Below are 20,469 nucleotides of genomic sequence, written 5' to 3'. Positions count from 1 at the left end.
GTATTTAAAGAAATCTAGGTGTTCTACATGTTTAAAACAAGTTACAGGTGGAGAAAGTGTCATACAAGTTTCCAACAGTTTAAATTCCTATAGCTTTCCCCACCATGCATTTGCTAACAGTCCCATACAGTATGCTGTAGGTGCCTTTCTGACCTCTTTTATATACGGAGATCCTGTGGCAGGGTGGGGCTGCAAATTAAGAGATCCGCCTAATTCCCTCCCCAGATCAGTGTGGAGCTTCTGCACTTCACTGTGTGTGTGGGAAAGTTTTAGTTTAGTGGCTTTGATTTGCGGGAAAAGAGCACAGAACACCCCTCACCTAAGAATTGGATTTAATAGTAATCGCTGGAGTTTTTGGAGCCACTAGAATTTGGCGTATTATAAATATTACACTGCTTAATGACTGGGAAAGGAATCAACACTTTAGTCAAGCAATCGTAAGTTTATTTCACTTTTTGTTTCCTGCGCAGTTTTTTAGTACCGATGATATTTCCATATATTCTGTTGTGCCACTAGGCTATGTGTTGAAATTAATATTTAACACGTTTTTAGAATCAGGAGTCTACTTGAAATTATGTGTATGTATTTTTTATTATTATTATCCGGGAGAGCCTATGCAGCGCGTCTATGTGTAAAAATTAAAAAAATAGGTTATCATCGGTTATTATATTTTTTTATAGAATGTAGTGTATTGTTATAGAATACACTTTCAACATGGTGTGAAACCCTTTTTACATACATGACAGTTCACATTGTGAAGTGTGATGTTCAGTGTGATTGTAGAGAATGTCCATTGTTTTTAATGTTGTATATTGGGTTAAAACTGCAAATTTATGTCAGTCACAAAAACACCGAAGCTAGGATATCACATAGCAATATCAAACAATATCATAATTTTTTTACATACAATAAGCATCTTCTTTTTCCATTGCTGATTGCTTTTATCAATCAAGAAATATCACATTAATAATAATAAAACCAATTAAACGTCATATACTGTAGTTTATGCTAAATTCTTTATTTCCTAATTCTGTACACATTAGATAGAACTTGAATGCTTTGCTTAGGGAATTTAATTTAAAACGGAAAAGTATTTGCTTTTTCTAAAGGAAACTTTTAGATTAGATTTATGATAAGCACTTTAACTTGGCGTGTGTAGAACTAGTACGAACATGAACCAAGCGCCCCGAGCTTGCATTTTATATAGTCAGATCTTACTAGGGATTAACTGGGATTTCAGTCACGAAAGTTATGGAAAGTGCTCCCTCTTCATAGCAAAAAGTGAATTACATATAGGTTGTAAGAAAAAAATTGCTCTGTCTGTATACAGTAAAACAGATTGGTGAACTAAGTTTCTGCACTATTAGTGTTCAATGGTTATGGATACTTTTACAAATGAACGATAACCTTTATTTTCTTATGTTTAGATTTAGGTATGAATTAAATCCAGACTTACCACTGTGTAGTGTCAGGATGAAAGGTGTAACACTTCAAAATGCACCCCTGCTCAACAGTTAGGTGATCTTGTGGCTGCAGCACCAAAAGGGTTTGACTGGGGAGTAGTTGTTATTTATTTCATAAACAAGGGTCCTGAGTGGTGTTAATTGTCAATACATGTTTAAAAATGGTCCGTCCTAGCAAATGGATAATATTTTGGTATACAACTGTTCTTATCAAAAGGCAAGCTCATTGAAATACTTTGCATATATCTAAGAGTGGATGCTTATCAATACAGAGATATCAAGATGTGTGCATATTTCAAGAGAACATGGAGAAATGTATTGGAAGAGCAGAATAATGCAAGTACTTAGTAAGTGAAAATAATATTTAGTAAGAAACAAGTAAAATACATCAAAACAGTATAAGCTAGCACTCTTGGGATTTACATGTCACCAGAAACCCTTAAATAAATTACAGCCTTATGTACGTTATTCCGTATATTTATTATTATTATTATTATTATTATTATTATTATTATTATTATTATTATTATTATTAACAATCAGATCCACTCTGTTATTAATTTTTCATTCAAAAAAGGGTCTGAATACCCTATTACTGTAAAATACAATGTAAAACTGTAAAAACTGTAAAATCGAAGTTTTGGTGACATTGATAAACCACTCAAGTTTTGCATCGTTGCTATGGATGATTGCTTCATGAAAGGTACAACAGGTGACATTAGAGTTAGTAGTATCTGTCTGCTGGTTCTAGAGTTCTAGTCCTGAAATCTATTTATTGTTGTGTTTTTTTCTGGGAATATATTTGTCAAGGAAGCTTATACAGTAAAACTCTTCCTGTGGTACTGTTTCTGTTCATCACACTTCTTTTCATCTGAAGTGAAGTGCCCCAAAGGTTTTCTGTGCTGTAAGGCTGAACTTGCAATTGTGGGCACCAGAATGCCATGTGAACATTTAAATCTGTGTTTTTAGCTTTGATTAGGCCATGTCATTGTGGTGTGCCTTATTGTGGGAATAGTGTAATTTGTTAAATAACGGTTGCTTCATTCCCCCCCCATTCTGTTGGGAAGAGAAAGATGCCTCTTTTTCAATTAACTTTCTATTATTTTTTTCCCCTGCATATCCCTAGCAACAGGAATACAGTAGAGACAACCTTATTAGCAACTGTACATATTTCACACTTTAGTTTTCTATACAGTTTATGGAATCGGAATCTGGGGATTTAAGGAATATTTGTAAGTCTGTCTGTGAGTATGTCAGTAGTTTAAATCACTTCACAAACAGAATGTCTGGATGCCAATAGAGCATGTTGTGACCTTTTGGAAGAAATAGAAATACATAACATTCAAGTAAAGTTGCTAATAGCCATACTGTATAGCACTATCCTAAAGTTTTACTTGTGATGTGTAGTTCAGTGTTTTATCTGAGTTGAAAGCTGTTATCTGTGAAAAGAGTGATAACCAAGGTTGGTGGATGCAGTAACTCACCAGAGGCTGTCATCTCTGTTTTAAGCTGCAGACTGTTGAACACTCTTATCATTCAGTACCAACGTCAGAAGTCTAGTTAATAAAATGCTAAATGTTAAAATTAACTTTGTTTTAAAAAAAACAAAAAATCAGTCAACTCCCTACATTTCTGTTTTAAACCACCAGGTGGCATTTTTATTTAAATCTGCTCCTGACATTGAAACGCGCATAGATTACTTTGTTATATCATTGTTTCCCCTAAATATGAAACATATCCTCTAAAACCTATAATATACAACACAGTAATGACTTCCCATGATTGTCTCCCCATAATCATTTGCATACGACTCCAGACTACCAAATGCCATCCACCCACCCATTGACCTACTGCCCGGTTAGTTATATTTAGTTAGCTCTTATTAGCCCTCACACAATAAGAGCTAAAAAGACACAATGATATATATTTCAAGGCCTGCAAACAAGAAATAAACAAGCAAAGAAACAAAAGGTTTTCATCCCAATATAATATACTAACATTTTTGGTTAAACTTACCTGCTACAGTACTGAATTGGGTGAAACCGGATGGCCATTTAAATGGTTCTCTATTTCTAAGTCATTTATGGGGGATGGCGAAGGAGGGGCATCGCTAAGAGATTAGGTTGCCTGTGTGCTTTTTGCTCCAGTGGCTCCTGGTATTGTCTTGTGACCCCTTAGACCACCAAGGAACACTCCTCCAGGTACTTCTTACAGGAGGTTCTGTTTTCTGTTTTCGTACTTAAGGCTCTGACAGACAGGCCCAATCTGATACTTTAGGTTTCTACTGAAAAGCCTGTTAAAACAAAAGGAAAATGCTACATTAATCTGGCCTTTTTTCATTGGTGTGGAAGACCTAACCACTCAATACAGCACTGATATAACTTTCAGCAGCAGCCATTTGTTTCCTTCCTCCGAAAGAGACTGCTTGGGGGCTCCCAAGTGGCGCATCCAGTAAAAGCACTCGCTAGAGTACAGGATGCGCTCTATAGCCTGGACGTCGCCGGTTCGAGTCCAGGCTATTCCACAGCCGACCGTGGACGGGAGCTCCCAGGGGGCGGCGCTCAATTGGCTGAGCGTTGTCCGGGGGGAGGGAGGGTTAGGTCGGCCAGGGTGTCCTCGGCTCACCGCGCACCAGCGACCCCTGTAGTCTGGCCGGGCGCCTGCGGGCTTGCCTGTAAGCTGCCCAGAGCTGCGTTGTCCTCCGACGCTGTAGCTCTGAGGCGGCTGCACGGTGAGTCTGCAGAGTGTAAAGAAGCGGGCGGCTTACAGCACACGCTTCGGAGGACAGCGTGTGTTCATCTTTGTCCCTCCCGAGTCAGCGCAGGGGTGGTAGCGGTGAGCTGAGCCTAAAAATAATTGGGCATTTCAAATTGGGGAGAAAATAATAAAAACTAATTGGCAACGACTAAATTTAAAAAAAAAAAAAAAAAAAGACACTGCTTAATGTAGGGCTGTGTTCGAAGGTTCGTTCGCTAGCCAGGAATTCGAAGGTAGTTCTAAACCTTCGAAGGTTCGTCAGGCGGCATGCAGGCACTGTATGTTTTTTTTTTCTTTTCTCTGTTAACAGAAACCGTTTGACAGTGTGTAAATACTATAAATCACACATTAAATGTCACTCACATGCACAAATTGAATTTTTCGATTTGTATAATGCATATAACATAAACAAAAGTTGTTGTATTAAAATCCAACCAAATCGTTATACGTAGCAACTCTATATGACGCCGCTGCCATGCATGGAGCAGAGTATAGTATCCAAAGCACTCGGTGGGGGGGGGGATAGACAAGTGTAAGTTCCTATTATTATTATTATTATTATTATTATTTGCAATAGTAGTAAAATGTCACTGTGACTGATAACCTGCTTGAAACGGTGACTGTTAAATAAAGCTTTGTTTTGCCTAAGTCCGCTGCAGTTGGTGCTGCTGCAATGCAGCATTACTGTATATGGTATATCGCAAGCAGCATCAATTACTTGTACATAAACAATGTGTATTTTTATTTAAATTATAAAAAAACATGATTACTGTTCTATATAACATATTTTTTAAACTAAATGTGAATGTTTTATTCCATTTATATGGCTATAAAATAATAGTATTTTCAATCAAAATATAAACTTGTAGCTATGGTGACGTTACCAGTAAATTCTGCAAAGGTCGAAGGTCAAAATGTACCCTTTGTTGCAGCCCTAGTTTAATGATTTACATTGAAAAGTAACTACCATGTGCCGTTCTCTTTACAAGATGAGATCTGTCATCACCCTTCTATCTTATATTGTTAAGAGTCCATCTTTCACTGCTAAAATAAAAGCCCAGTATGCAACACCAAAAAATATTTTAACTGCTGAAGGGCATTGGGGAGTAGCACACCCATAGTTATTTTTCTAACCATGAATGTATTATATTGTTGCCTATAATATATACCAAGCATCAAAAGAAACTTATCACTATTATAACACATTTTATAAAAAAAAAATAAGGTATATATATAAGATGGACATTGACAAAATGTTTTTGGTTTGTTTTTAATCACTCGATCATTCATCCTTGACCATGACATGCTTGAGTGACTATGACTGAAGCATTTGCACTTAATCACCTAATTAGTGAGACAGTTGATTGGACACTGGATATGGAGTGATTTCAGCTGCTGAATTGCAAGCTTGAATGAAAGCAATAAAGAAAATCACAGAAAAAAAAACAATATGCCACATCTGTCAAGAGAGCAGCGCCTTCGTGCAATCGGCATGTTGGAGGCTGGACTAGGGCAGCGTACTGTGGCACGCCATCTTGGGTGCTCACAGCCAGCCATTTCAAACCTGGCGAGACGGTATAACCAGACACTCTGTGTCAATGACAGGCCACAAACTGTGAGACCAAGAGTCACAACACCTGCCCAAGATTGACAGATCATTTTGCAGCATCTTCGTGATGTCAATTGTTAATCAGCACAATAAAAAGTCACTGCACCTGCTCTAAAACAGTTTTGTCATTTTTTGATCGCATCTAGTGAATTGTATCCAAATATAAGTGATAAGTTTCTTTTGATGCTCAAATATAAGTGATACGTTTCTTTTGATGCTCAGTATATATAGTGAAATACCCCCAACATTCATATAGAGTTTTCCTTCTCAAACAGAGGAAGCAAACCCGTTTCCACTCGCAGATTGACGTATCTTTCCCCAACATTATTAAATAAAAGATCAGCGCATCCTGTGCTTTGTTCAGAATGGGGCCCTAAATTCTCAAGTTCATTGCAAATGACTCATTATGAGAGGTACTGTTTGACAAGAAAACAGACAAGAAAATAACTAGTATCGTGCTGGTTTTGAACCAACATGTGCAGCAATTGTTTCTTTGTATATAGTCTTTTATCTCCTCTTACTTCTGTTCTCTACTCCTAAACTCTCTCTCCCAACAGAAGTGAAGTGGGTCCTTATATAGGAGGCTGTGTGGTCCAGTGGTTAAAGAAAAGGGCTTATAACCAGGAGGTCCTCGGTTCAATTCCCACCTCAGCCACTGACTCATTGTGTGGCTCTGAGCAAGTCACTTAACCTCCTTGTGCTCCATCTTTTGGGTGAGATGTAATTGTAAGTGACTCTGCAGCTGATGCATAGTTCACACACTCTAGTCTCTGTAAGTCGCCTTGGATAAAGGCGTCTGCTAAATAAACAAATAATAATAATAATAATAATAATAATAATAATAATAATAATAATATATCAGGTGGCCTGGAGTTAATGACATAATTGACAATGACATAATTGACAATCGATTAACTCCTAGCCACCTTCTACATTCTGCACGAGAAGGCAGGGAGAGGAAGTGAACCCTCTAGCTAACGAATCAAACAACAATAATGAAGGATGGCTGTCATCCGTCTGCATAAATAAATACTGTAGTATAGTGACGTCTAGAGCCACCTAGTGGTGGGTGGAGTTAATGATAGAGAAAAGAGCAAGTACGATGGAGACTACCATGTAAACCATGAGGCTCACTGTATAACTATACTTAAGTGTGTTAATAAACTTGTTTATACAAACTCTAAGCGAATGGCTTATCCAGAACACCACAATTGGCAACGAGAGATATGTTGTTTGGGGGATTTTTTACAAAAAAAAAAAGAAAACTACAGAATGGCAAATCCGAATCTACCGCCACCAGTGCCTCTTAACATGAACGCCGTGGATCTATATACGGAATATAAAGTGTGTGTGAATGGAATCTTTTTCTTTCTACAAGATTGCAAGCGGCTTGAATGAAGGGGAAGATGTGGTGAAACGAGCAACATTACTGCACTTCCTGGAAGGAATAATTAAAGAAGTGCATGAAGGGACAGAGTGGGTATCAAATATTCTGCTAGTGCCTAAGAAAGACAGTAAAGAGGTGAGGCTTTGTGTTGACTTCCGAGAAGTCAATAAAGCAGTGGTTAGAGAACTTCACCCAGTACCTACTATTGACAACATTCTGCACGCAATGCAAGGCTCCAAAGCTATGGACTATGCTATGTGGCATGCCAGGTGCAGTGTGGTACATGGACGATGTTGTTGTCTATGCTGAGAATGAATGAGTATGAGAATGAACTAGAGCAAAGACGTTTTGATCAGTTTCAAGACAAGGGACGAACGCTGAATAGGGATAAATGCTGTTTTGGAAATTGAAATTCTAGGACATCTTGTAATAGCAGAAAGGATCAAGCCTGACCCTAAAAAGGTAGATGCTGTTAACAAGGCATCGAGACCAGAGAATGTGGGAATACTGCGCTCATTTCCAGGAACTTGTGGTTTCCTCATGAAATTCATTCCAAATTATGCTAATATCTCAGAACCACTCCATATGCTCACAAGAAAAGGCGTTGATTGGGAATGCTTCAAACAATTGAAACTAGCCCTAACTAATGAACCATGCCTAGCTTACTACAAACTAGGTACACCAACAGTAGTAATAACCGATGCAAATCTTGTTAGGAGCTATACCGTTACAAACCCAGCAGGATAGTTCCAGAAAGCCAGTAGCTTACGGCAATCATTCTCTTACAGCCACAGAAAGACGTTATTCACAGATAGAGCGAGAAGCACTTGGATGTGTTTGGGCCATAGACCATTTCTGAGATCACAAACAGATCACAAGCCCTTGATTCATATGTTTAACCCAGAAAAGTCGACACTCTTACCTCCAAGAATTCAACATCTAGGCTGGAGACTACAACCTTATGACTATAAAATAGAACACATCATCAAGAAAACAAATGCAGCTGACTCTTTGTCACGCTTACCATTGCCAGAGACTGAATCATGTGACATAGTTGAGGACTATGTGCATAAAGTACTTTCCATATGTACAAGTGATTTGGAAGCGATATCTCTAGATGAGCTGAAAGTTGCTTCACAACAGGACTCTATTCTTAAACAGCTTTGCTTGATTGTGGAAATAGGACAATGGCCAAACCCCTTACCTGAGCAATTAAAACCTTAGCACATGTGTTCAACTGAGCTTTCAACACATGAAGGCTTGCTTCTCCAAGGGAATTGCTTTGTCCTACCAACTACTAAAGTGAATCAAGTGTTACAGTTAGCACATGAAACACACCAGGGCATTGTCCATATGAAACAAAGTCTGTGAAGCAAATCTTGGCCAAACATGGACTTAGACGTGGAACGTTTGGTTAGAAATTGTTGTGCTTGTGTGCTGAATCAGCCTTCACAAAACAACCAACCCCTGCAACCACTGGACTTACCACCAGCTTGGACAAAGCTAGGAATCGATCTTGTTGGTCCCATAAAACATGATTATGTGCTCATAGTAATCGACTTCTACTCTTCATATCCTGAGGCAGTTGTAGTTAAAGACATTTCTTCACCTACAGATGCAGCAAAGCTATAAGAAATCTTTGCACGCTTTGGATATGCATTTGAGATTGTGACTAATAATGTCAAACAGTTTGTCAGTCATACCTTTGAACAATTCCTGAAAGCTTGTGGAATAAAGCACATTCGTGCCTCCCCGCACTACCCCAGAGCAATGGCAAGATCGAACATTTTCACCGCTATTTGAAAAAAGCGTTTAAAGCAGCTAAAAGTGAAGGAAAGGACTGGAGAGAGGAGTTACCTAATCGCTCTACACCATACCGAGCATCGGGACAGATGCCAGCATACCTTCTTTTCCTACATGAAATCCAACCAAGTCATACCAGTACTGATGTTCCTACTGAGATCAGGAAACACCACCAAATGTACAAAGACCAAATGAAGCAATATGCTGATCAAACCAACAGAGCTAAAGACCACAACTTTAAAATTGGGGACATTGTAGTTGTTGCTAATGTGGAACATGTCAAGCTGGATCCTCAGTACAAGAACGTCCGCTTTGTTATTCTTATAAACACTTGAGAGAATTTGTTTGAACTGGTTAACACTGAAGATGGTAGTCTCTTCATCAGAAACCCTAAACATCTGCGTCATGTGCCAGTGCAGCAGGAATACAGTCTTCCTGAACCAGCACCTACAGTGCAACCTACAGTTTCAGTAGATGTTTATGAATCCTCTCCTTGTGACACCAGACTTGATGCAGAAAATCAATTTGTCACCATCCTTGTTCCAAATACAAGTCCAAATACAAGTACCACTTCCAGAAGTGGAAGGATCATAAAAGACCAGCTAGATATAAGGACATGATTATGTGAACTGTAATTGAAATAATAATAATAAAATCCAAGGCATCTTTACTATAAATGGTTGTAACAAATGGATATTTACATTAAACTGATAGTTAATAACATAAAATAGTAATAAGCAACACAGTAAATTTAAGTTAATTTATATGATTACTATAATGGGTTACAACAGCCTTAGTTAACAGTTGAAAATTGTTATGTCAAATTAAATTATGTTAAAAGAAACTTGTTTTTTGTTAATGTTTATGGACTTTGTCTCTAACAAAGGGAGGGATGTAGTATAATGACATCTAGAGACACCTAGTGGTGGGTGGAGTTAATGATAGAGAAGAGAACAAGTAAGATGGTGACTGCCATGTAAACCGTGAGGCTCACTGTATAACTATACAGTACTTAAGTGTGTTAATAAACTCTTGTTTATACGAACTCTAAGCGAGTGGCTTATCCAGAACACCACATATCTAGGGGCGGGGCACAGTTCACAGTGTAGAACTCAAAGAATGCTCACCTTCAAGGAATTAAATATAAATTAAAGTAGGTTCTGGATAAGAGAAAAGGGAGATGAAGTAGATAATATATAGACCAAATTGTTCACTTAGGGACATACTGTGCATTTGGGTTCAATTTAATAAAATGTAAAAACTGATCTTTGGAAGTTGTGTACATGTGTATGGCAAGCCAAATTATCATTTAGAGATCTCTCAAATTAATTTATAGATATCCTGAAATATTTGAAGATATCTCTAAATCATTTCCAGATATCTCTAAAGTGTGGAGTAGTGGTTAGGGCTCTGGACTCCTGACCGGAGTACACACTACTGTACACATTATTACTGTACACATTATTTCCACAAGTAGTGTTAATATAATTTCCTTTTGGCATATAGTCTTGTGAGGTATTAAACCTGGCTGAATAAACATGGAGCTGAAATCGATCATTCACACTATGGTACAGTTCACAAGTCAAGCTACAAGCCTCTTTTTGTTTCACATTAACTTCGTTTGCTATATGTAGCTAACCTCTCCAAAAACGTATTGAAATAATGGTATTTTCCTATACCCCTGGCAACACTGTAGCACATATATTGTTGAAAACGAAAAGTACTAAAACTGTGATTTTATGTTTTTTTTAATTTATTTATTTTTTATTTAGTTATTCAAACCAAGTTAGGAATATTCAATGCAGTGAGCTACTTTGATGCAGAGTGAAAAGGCTGGGACAGCCAGATTACCTTTTTTTTATTCCTGTTCAGTGAACACAAGCAGTAGAATGAGCACAGATTAGAAAGCACTGCATTTACGTGAACGCTAGATGTAGATTATTATTTTTTTTATTATGCTGGACAAGACAGATGTACCTTCATAATGTGCAAGTTATTTAGTTAGCATTTGTTTCACATTAGAAAGCTGTTTGCATCAAAGGGAGCTGTAATATATATATATATATATATATATATATATATATATATATATATATATATATATATATATATATATATATATATGAATTTATATACACACCCGTAATAAAAGAAAACATAAAGGGGCGAAATGCACACTACATACATATCTTATAATTATATATCATGTGTTTAAAGCTATTTTGGGAGTTGTATGCGGACCACCTGGAGTTTACTCAAGGACCACAGGTTGGGAACCACTGCTCTAAATCATTTAGAGATATCTCTAATTAACATCCTGTTCATTTAAAGATATCTCTAAATAACTTCCATGTTCTTTTACTGATATCTCTAAATGGACAGGAAGACCATTTGAAACTCTCATTTTAAGATATCTCTAAATGACAGTTTGGTGTACCATGCTAGCAAAATCCACGTGGTTTCAATATTATTTAAGAAAATCTGTAAATCAACTTGAGATATATTTATTTCATTTTTAGATATTGATTTACAGATCTCTCTCTTATTGATTTACAGATATCTTAAAATGAAGTTTAGATATGTTAAAAACTGCACATTTAAGATATCTCTAAATGTTTTACAGATATCTCTCAATATTTCAAGATATCGTAAAATGCAGTTTGAGATATCTCTAAACAATAATTTGGCTTGCCATACATGTTTCTATATTGGTGTCAGTGATGTCAGAGCAAATACAACATGCAAAGTATAGAGTAGAAGTATGCCAGCAATGATGGAACAAATTAGATAAACATTGCATCTAATAGCCTGGAATTAGCGATACATTTTATAACATGAGTATTTATATATATAAATTAATTGTATTTGGTTTATTTAGTAGAAAGATGACATAACCCCAAGGATTCTCATTGGCGGGAGATGGGAAGAGAGTACGTTTTAAGGAAGTTTTAAAACAGTCATACAAATCAAAGTTTACCTCCAGTGTTATTTTTCTTTTCAGTGTAAACTTAAATAAATAATGTTAAAATAACCCTCACGGTTAGCTAGTCAGTGTTTTAATCAGTACAAGTGGTATAAGCCACAGTATATATAGGGTACCATAATATTGTGTGCTGGAAGGGGCAACACACCGGGGTGAGAGTGTATAGGGGAACACCTTTTCTGCTCTTCTTTGACTTTATTGCGTGCTAGTGTATATAAGCTAAAGGATTCCACTCAAAACAACAAAAATAACTGCTTGAAATGGATTCAGCAGAAACATTTCAATCAGAAAACTGCAAAGCTGCAGGCTGCAGCAGCTCAAGCTGGATTCTGTGCTGCGAGTGACACCCACAAGACAAATAATATGTTACGTTCGTTTTAGATTAAAATATTTGTTTTTACAGTTTTGTATGTACATATACCTGTTTACACACTAGTTTCTTTTGACGTGTTTATTTTATTATAGTTTTTCATTTTGTGAAGTAGTGCTTTATATGTGGTAAGTTAGACAATAAATCCTTTTATGTTTAATTGTTCATTTAAATATGGCATTTCGGCTGTGCAGATATGATGTGCTTGAATAAAACTTTTGAGTTGTATCCGAAAGTTTGTCTTTCATTTTAATATTGATGTTGTTTAAAATCTACCGTGATAATGACTGCCGTCTGTGGTTGTATGAGTAGAACCACGGCAGTTCTAGTGTTGAAGTAGTTCATAAATGTACAGTGTGTGTGTGTGTGTGTGTCTATGTTTTGTCAAGCCTTTCTGCTGGAGATTACGTGAGATTAAGTCAGAAGAACTGGATCTTGACTGCTGAAACCTCGTGAGCCACAAACACGATTCCTGCTCCGGTTTACATGGGTTTTTACAGCTGTTTTTATCGTGAGAAAGCGATTGATCCTGCCCTTAAAGTCACGCTGCCAAAAGGACATCCTTTTGCTGTTTCACGATGTATTCACGTGACAACGTCACACAGTCATGACTGCAGGGTCTGTTTTCACTTGCATGTAAACCAAGCCTATGTTGATACACGTGTATCATGACAAGTAATAGATATCTATTTATTGATTCATATTGTGTCTGGTGGCTAACTCCGGCTTCCTGAGGGGTGTTCTATTAGCCGGAGACTACTGTACATCATAATGAAATACATGCTGATAGCAGATGTACATACTGAATTTTACCAGAGGTGAATTTAAATATTACTTCAAATTGTTACCTGAACATGTACATGTGTAGCTTATTTCAGATTTTTATGAAATGCAACAAAGACTACATGTATATAAGCAATTATTGTATGGTACAGATTTTAAACAGTAACAGAACTTCAAACAAAAAATTGTTTGGATTTGTGACATAATCTTTAATTGTGCATGAATGAAAACTGGACTGCGTCGGTTTTTGCTTTCAGCTGAACATAATTGTACTATCAGGTTTAGTGATGGGGAGTGCAATTTATGAGAAAGCCCAAGCAAGTGGAACTGTTAAAAAATACCTTTTCTCCAGGGGCCTATTGTATATGAAATAACCTCCTTTGAAGCACACTGCTCTTAGTTTTGATTTTCTGAACACATGGCTGGCTCTAAGAGGTGTGCATCAGGGCTTGTTCTCCCTTGACTCCTGTCAGAACATGTCTGAATATACCTCTAGCTAATATATATTTCCTTCTCCTATCTTTTACTTTCTCTCAGGCTGTAGTATTGTGGAAACTTGTTTGAAATGCATCATTGCCAGTGACACCCCTAGGGTAGAATGATTTTAATGCTATAGCTGTAAAGTGTAAACATTCCTTACTACTTGCTGGTGGGTATTCTCAAGAAGTATTGGCATCTGTGGAAAGAATGTCTTCTTTGTCAACAAATATAAACCAGTATTTATAATTAGTGGTGGTTCATTTGATTAAAGTCCTCAAGTAATAACATTATCATTCCCTCCACTCAATTTAGTTTGTTCTGTAGGTAAATAGGTTATATTATTGTGTGTACCCATACTATATATTTGAATTCTTAGAAGTAATTACCAGTTGTTTAAACTGAGGAAATGATGAGGCATCTCTTGTTACACTTACTTTGAACTTGCTTCAAAAAGATGCCATGTTTTCTCTCAAACTCTCATCTCATCTCTTTCTAATTCGTGGATTTGTACTGGGATTTCTGAATAATATTTGATATGACAAATCATATCTTCCTGACAAAGTCCTTTGTTCTCATGTACTGCAGAGCAGTATAGAGTTGTTGTTAGGAAGTTAATTAGATAATACAATGAAGCAAAAAGAAATAGGTGATACTAAACAGACTGTAATTACATTATAATAACACAGTATTCGCATATGTGTTATGTCATTACAATGCAACAACACGTTTAATTCCAAAATGAAAGTGTGTCAGTTGCTGGTGTGTTGTTAGTACAATGTATTTAGTTCAGCATTGGCAATGTAATTACTATGTAACCTCAATTACAGAGTACTTACAGTGTAGTTAGAAACCCATAATCTATGTCTTAACACAGTTCATGCAGCACATGCAATAGCTCTTCTGTCTGTAGCACTCAAAAGCTTCTATTACTGATGTATTGGTTGGAGAGGAGGTCTTGCCCTACATTCAATCTGTTTAAATCTGGGATAAGGAATGTTACAAAAGGTAAATAAGCTATTATTAGATATATTTCACTTAAATATATCTAATAATATGTCAGCCCTAGTGGCCTAATGGATAAGGCACTGGCCTCCTAAGTTAGGGTTTGTGGGTTCGAGTCCCATCTGGGGTGGGGTGTTGTTATAAAAATGAACATAATTATGTTATGTTTAGGAGGCTGTGTGGTCCAGTGGTTAAAGAAAAGGGCTTGTAACCAGGAGGTCCCCGGTTCAAATCCCACCTCAGCCACTGACTCATTGTGTGACCCTGAGCACGTCACTTAACCTCATTGTGCTCCGTCTTTTTGGGTGAGACGTAATTGTAAGTGACTCTGCAGCTGATGCATAGTTCACACACCCTAGTCTCTGTAAGTTGCCTTTGGATAAAGGCGTCTGCTAAATAAACAAATAATAATAATAAATAATGCACCAGACTTCCAAATGGGAGTCCCATACACTAGGCCTTCTGGAACTTAAAAGGTGATATTTTAGTGAATCAACTCTTTAGAAGGCTGACTTATCTCTGAGCTGCACTTATGCTTCTGCTTGGGAAGCCTGATCCCCTATTTAGCTTACATGTTAGAGGGTCAAATGCCACCCAAACCTGGCAGCAAACCAGCCCAGACACAACACTGCAGGTGAGTCCTAAAACTCTCTACTGTGGCTCCAGGAGACACATCACGAGTCCTGGGGCTGGTTCTCATTTGCAGATCTTGGAAGATTGGTGTATAGGTAACCAAGATACAGACTGAGTGGCCGGTGTGCCACAATATGAATCTCAGAAACAACCATTGCTTTACCACCCGGATGTTTTAAGATATTGATATGGGTGTTAGTGAAATGATCTGTCCATTCTTGTCATAGGAATGTCGCTGATAGAGATGAGATTGGCAGTTTTTGACAGACATGCAATATAGGATTTAGGTGTGGGCTGTTTCCCAGTCATGAAACAGGCACCATCTGCTTCATGGATTCTGGGTGCAAAGCAATCAATGCTTTTTGCAGTGTAATAAATAACAGGCCCACCAAGGCGGGTTTATCTGAAAAACTGATGAAAGATGTTTTTTTTCCTCTTTTCAGTACTTTGTTTTTCACTTTGGAGAAAGGCGTGGTAGCAACAAAGGTGCCAGAAGTGTAAAATAAACACACTGATGTACAGCTTGATGTTTAACATCAAACACGACTGCAAGAACAATTGTTTTTTATTTACATTCTTCATTTCCATACATCAGTAGCCAACTCTTTCAGGAAGATCAAGGGAATGCTGCCAACAAAATTCTTTATAAAAGCAACTGTCCTAGATTAGTAGATTACAACAGATTTCATGTTTTTGTTCTTTCAGAGAGTGGGCACTAAAACCTGCCCACCTCGGTCAGTCTGGCCTTGTAAACAAACAGTGTGCTCTCCTAGCTATCTATTCTACCGTGTTTTTTTGCTGTCTGCTTCAACTTGCCCTTGTGTCCCCCTGGTGCATGCTACGCGCTGACCAGGTGTGTGACTGCGTGGTTAGGGTAGGCACAATTGCATAGCTGCCCCCCAGTGCTTCGGTACAGCGGTGCACGCAGAGCATGGTACACATAGTCCTCTCGGTACTCGGTGCATGCAGTGCTCGGTACGCATGGTGCACATGGTGCTTGGTGCCCACTGCTACAGCGCTAGTGCACACATGGTGCTGCACGGTACACGATGCACGGTACTCGGTATGCACGGTGCACGGTGCACACAATGCTTGGCCACTGCTACAGAGCTTGTGCAAGAGCGTATGGTGCTGCATGGTACTCAGTGCACATAGTGCTATGGTACTCAGTGCGCACAGTGCTCAGTACGCACTGTACACACGGTGCTTGGCGCCCACTGCTACTTGCTACTGCAAGAATGCACGGTGCTGCACGGTACGCGGTGCATGTAGTGCTGCGATACTCGGTGCGCACGGTGCTCAGTTTGCATGGTGCACACAGTGATCAGCCGATTGCGACAGCGCTAGTGCACGAACGCGCAGTGACGCATGGTACACGATGCACGTAGTGCTCACTTATTGCAGTCTGTGTGCGTGGTACTAGGTAAGGATGCTCAGTACACCTGGTATGCCCAGTGTTTAATACACTCGGTGTGCACAGTGCTACGCAAGGGTTCCCGGTGCACTTGGTGCCTGGTACCCTCGGTGCTCACAACTCCAGCAAACTAGTCCCGGCATTGTGCACGGTGCATGTCACTCGGTGCGCACAGAGCCAATTGCGCACACTTATGTGCGGCTCTTTAGCCCAAAATACGTCACTGTAGGCTCAACAGGGCCATGGGGTTAGACGCTGAGTCTCCCATGGCTGAGCTGTCAGCAGTACTCGGGGCCCCACCCCCGCTCCTTCAGTTCTCACAGACCCCCTCGCAGGAGATTCCCTGCACTCAGGCTCCTGCGTCTAGACCTCGCAGCCGCTCCCCCTCCCCCAGACGAGAAGGGAGAAACATTTGAAACAAGTGAGGGACATTATTTACTTGAAGGAGCAGATGACACAGGTCCTTGAGCTTCTGTCTAGGCAACAAGTTCTTGCAGTACCAATACAGATCTCCTTCCCCACTGAGATGGAGGAAGAATGGGAACCAGCGCCATTGACCGTGACAGAACCTAGCTCAGAGGTTGCCTCCAAGTCTAGTTTGCCACCGTTGCCCAGCTGTATGCCAGCACTGAGGGGGCGCGTTGCAAGCTGCAGATCCCCTGGACAACACGGGCAGAGCCCCGCCGGTCCGTATTCTGGACAGGCAGCGGCTCCTGCGGTGCAACCCTTCCCACAGTTTCCTGACTTCATGCAGGAAGTATGCTCCTCTTGGGACCGACCGGCGTCAGCGCCAAGTGTGTTGAAGCAAGCTGCTAGGCTCGCTGCATTAGAGGACGTGGGGAAACTGGGGCTGGCAAGTTTCGGTTGATTCCACCATCACGGTCTTAGTTAAGGCTCCGCTGGTGGGTGGATGACCCAGAGGACCCATGTGCCCTAACCCTCAATGTAGGGTTACGGAGACACACCTAAAGAGGGCTTATGCAGCGGAAGCGCAGGTGACTTGCCTAGCTAACACAGTGAGTATTCTCAACACATACCTGGATGGCGTGCCCACGGAGACCCCACACACTCCACTAGAAGGTTGGCTACATCTTGGGCCCTCTTCAGAGGGGCCTTGATGTCCGATATTTGTACTGCGGCTAGCTGGGCTACGCCGCATACTTCCTCCTGGTTCTACCACCTTAATGTGGTAGATCCTGCTCTGCCTTCATTAGGCACAAGGGTCCTTGAGGATGTAACCACTGGGTTAGAGGTGTGAGCATTTTTAATCCCTCGGTGGGCGGGACTGAGTGCATCATCCCAGGAAGGAAGCTCTGGTATAGAGAGATCAGCAAGTACCTACCCAATGTGCAGGCATATCCCATACATAATGTCATTGGTGGTCATCTTCTCTTTCAGGGAACCAGGGTTACGGTAAGTAACCTAACGTTAATTGACCCTTACCAGCATCATTATTATTTATTATTATTTGTTTATTTAGCAGACGCCTTTATCCAAGGCGACTTACAGAGACTAGGGTGTGTGAACTATGCATCAGCTGCAGAGTCACTTACAATTACGTCTCACCCGAAAGACGGAGCACAAGGAGGTTAAATGACTTGCTTAGGGTCACACAATGAGTCAGTGGCTGAGGTGGGATTTGAACCGGGGACCTCCTGGTTACAAGCCTTTTTCTTTAATCACTGGACCACACATCCTCTGCGGCTCTCAGAAGTGAGTTGGTGACGGTCAGTCAGCTGCTGGTGAGGTTGGCCCAGCTCAACACGCGGGCTCAGGGCAGGAGCATCGCGTCCCTGGTGGTGGCCAGAAGGCAGCTCTGGCTCTCGCAAGCAAGAGTGCAGGAGCCTGACAAGGCCCCGTTGCTGGATGCCCCAATTACACCAGGACACACATTCGGTCCGGCGGTGGAGGAGATGCTGCAACACTCCGTCAAGGCGCGGGAGGCGTCGCAGCAAATGGCGAAAATGTGGCCAAACAAGCCGTTCCAGCCGAAGCGGCCTCAGGAACATCAGTGGCGCAGGACACCACCACAGCAGCAGGCGCAACCACGGGGCAGTAAGATCTCCCCTTCAGGTCCATCAGCGCGCGGCTGACCCTCGTTTGTAAGACTGCAGCGCGGAGGGTGGCGCCCTAGAGGAGGTGGCAGGCCGCGCCCTCGTGGCTCTGGTCAGGCCCCTCGCGAACGAGCGCAGCCACAACAGCCCTGAGAACGTCAGGCAGCTGTTAACCCACCCCTACACTGTTCCACAGCTCCTGTTCTGGCAACAATGCACCAACAACATCTGGGTGCGCAAAACTATATTCACCGGGTACACCCTTCAGTTCCGGTTAAAACCTCCCCCCTTCAGGGGAGTGGTGGTAACTGCAGTGAAGGACTCGGTTCAGTCCTCAGCTCTGAATGTGGAAATACAGGCATTGCTCAGGAAGCGTGCCATTCAACTAGTAGACCCTGCTCTGACCGACCAGGGGTTCTACTCCAAGTACTTCCTAGTGCCAAAAAAGGACGGCGGGCTCCGCCCTATTTTAGATCTGCGAGTACTGAACAAATACCTACGGGTGTTGTCGTTCAAGATGCTTACGCACAGGCACATTGTCCAGTCTGTCTGGCAGGGTGACTGGTTTACCACCGTAGACCTGACTGATGCGTACTTTCACGTTCCCATCTGTCCGGGTCACAGGAAGTATCTACGATTCGCATTTCAGAGCAGGGTCTACGAGTTTTGTGTCCTGCCATTCGGCCTGTCTCTAGCTCCTCAAACCTTTTCGAAGTGTATGGATGCCATTTTAGCTCCCTTGCGGGCTCAAGGCGTCCGACTGCTGAACTATCTGGACGACTGGCTCATCTGCGCGGAGTCAAAGGAGCAGTTGGCACAGCACACAGTGATGGTTACAGACCATCTTCAGCGGCTAGGTCTGAAGGTCAATTCAGAAAAGAGCCGCCTCGTGCCGAGCCAACAGACCGAATTCTTGGGTCTGCATCTGGACTCTGTGTCCATGGAAGCGACCCTGTCGACACAAAGAGTTGCCTCGCTGGAGCGGTGTCTCTCCCTATTCAGGTTGAGAGAAACAATCAGCATGGAGCTGTGTCAGCGCATGCTGGGGTTGATGGCTGCCGCCTCGCAAGCCCTTCCTTTGGGCTTACTACACCAGAGACCTCTGCAGGCCTGGTTCAATGCCTTCACGTTGCATCCGCGGAGAGACAAACACCACAGGTTGAGGGTATCCCGAACCTGCTGGGAGGCAGTGCGCTGATGGAAAGTTCCGTCGAACATCTGCCAGGGCGTACGCTTGGGTCCCATCTTCCGAAGGGAAGTCATCACAACCGACGCTTCCAACCAGGGTTGGGGAGCAGTCTGGAACGGGACAGGGACACGTGGAGTGTTGTCAGGACCCTGGAGGTCAGCCCACATCAATGCTCTGGAACTCAGAGCGGTGGACCTTGCCCTTCGGCACTTCTTGCCAGTGCTTCTAGGCAAGCACGTGTTAGTGCGGTCAGACAACACCACGGTAGTGGCGTATATCAACCGCCAGGGCGGCTTGCGGTCCCCCGGTCTTCACCGGATGGTAACACGGCTGTTGCTTTGGGCACAACCGCGTTTAGCCTCTCTGCGTGCGGTTCACCTACCGGGCAGAGTCAATTACGCAGCGGATCTCCTGTCCAGAGGAGGTCCTCTTGCAGGCGAATGGCGTCTTCACCCTCGGGTGGTAGAGCGCATTTGGGAATGGTTCGGCACAGCGCAAGTCGATCTCTTCGCTTCACGAGAGACCACGCACTGTCCCCTATG

The 20,469-nt window shown here is 41.3% G+C and overlaps 1 protein-coding gene across 7 annotated transcripts in view; it reads left to right on the top strand.

The window, feature by feature from the left end:
- Positions 1-239: 239 nt before the first annotated feature.
- The window catches only part of LOC117402346 (vitrin-like), a 64,349-nt gene continuing 44,119 nt past the window's right edge, over positions 240-20,469 (top strand). For all 7 annotated transcript variants that reach the window (XM_034003401.3, XM_034003406.3, XM_034003403.3 and 4 more), the window contains exon 1: positions 240-437. The gene's annotated coding sequence lies outside the window, so the exon portion shown is untranslated. The remainder of the gene's footprint in view (positions 438-20,469) is intronic.

This window comes from Acipenser ruthenus, chromosome 5 (assembly GCF_902713425.1).
Source record: "Acipenser ruthenus chromosome 5, fAciRut3.2 maternal haplotype, whole genome shotgun sequence".
Taxonomy (NCBI): domain Eukaryota; kingdom Metazoa; phylum Chordata; class Actinopteri; order Acipenseriformes; family Acipenseridae; genus Acipenser; species Acipenser ruthenus.
Note: the sequence above shows the minus strand (reverse complement) of the source record. Positions and strands in the feature narration are given on the sequence as shown.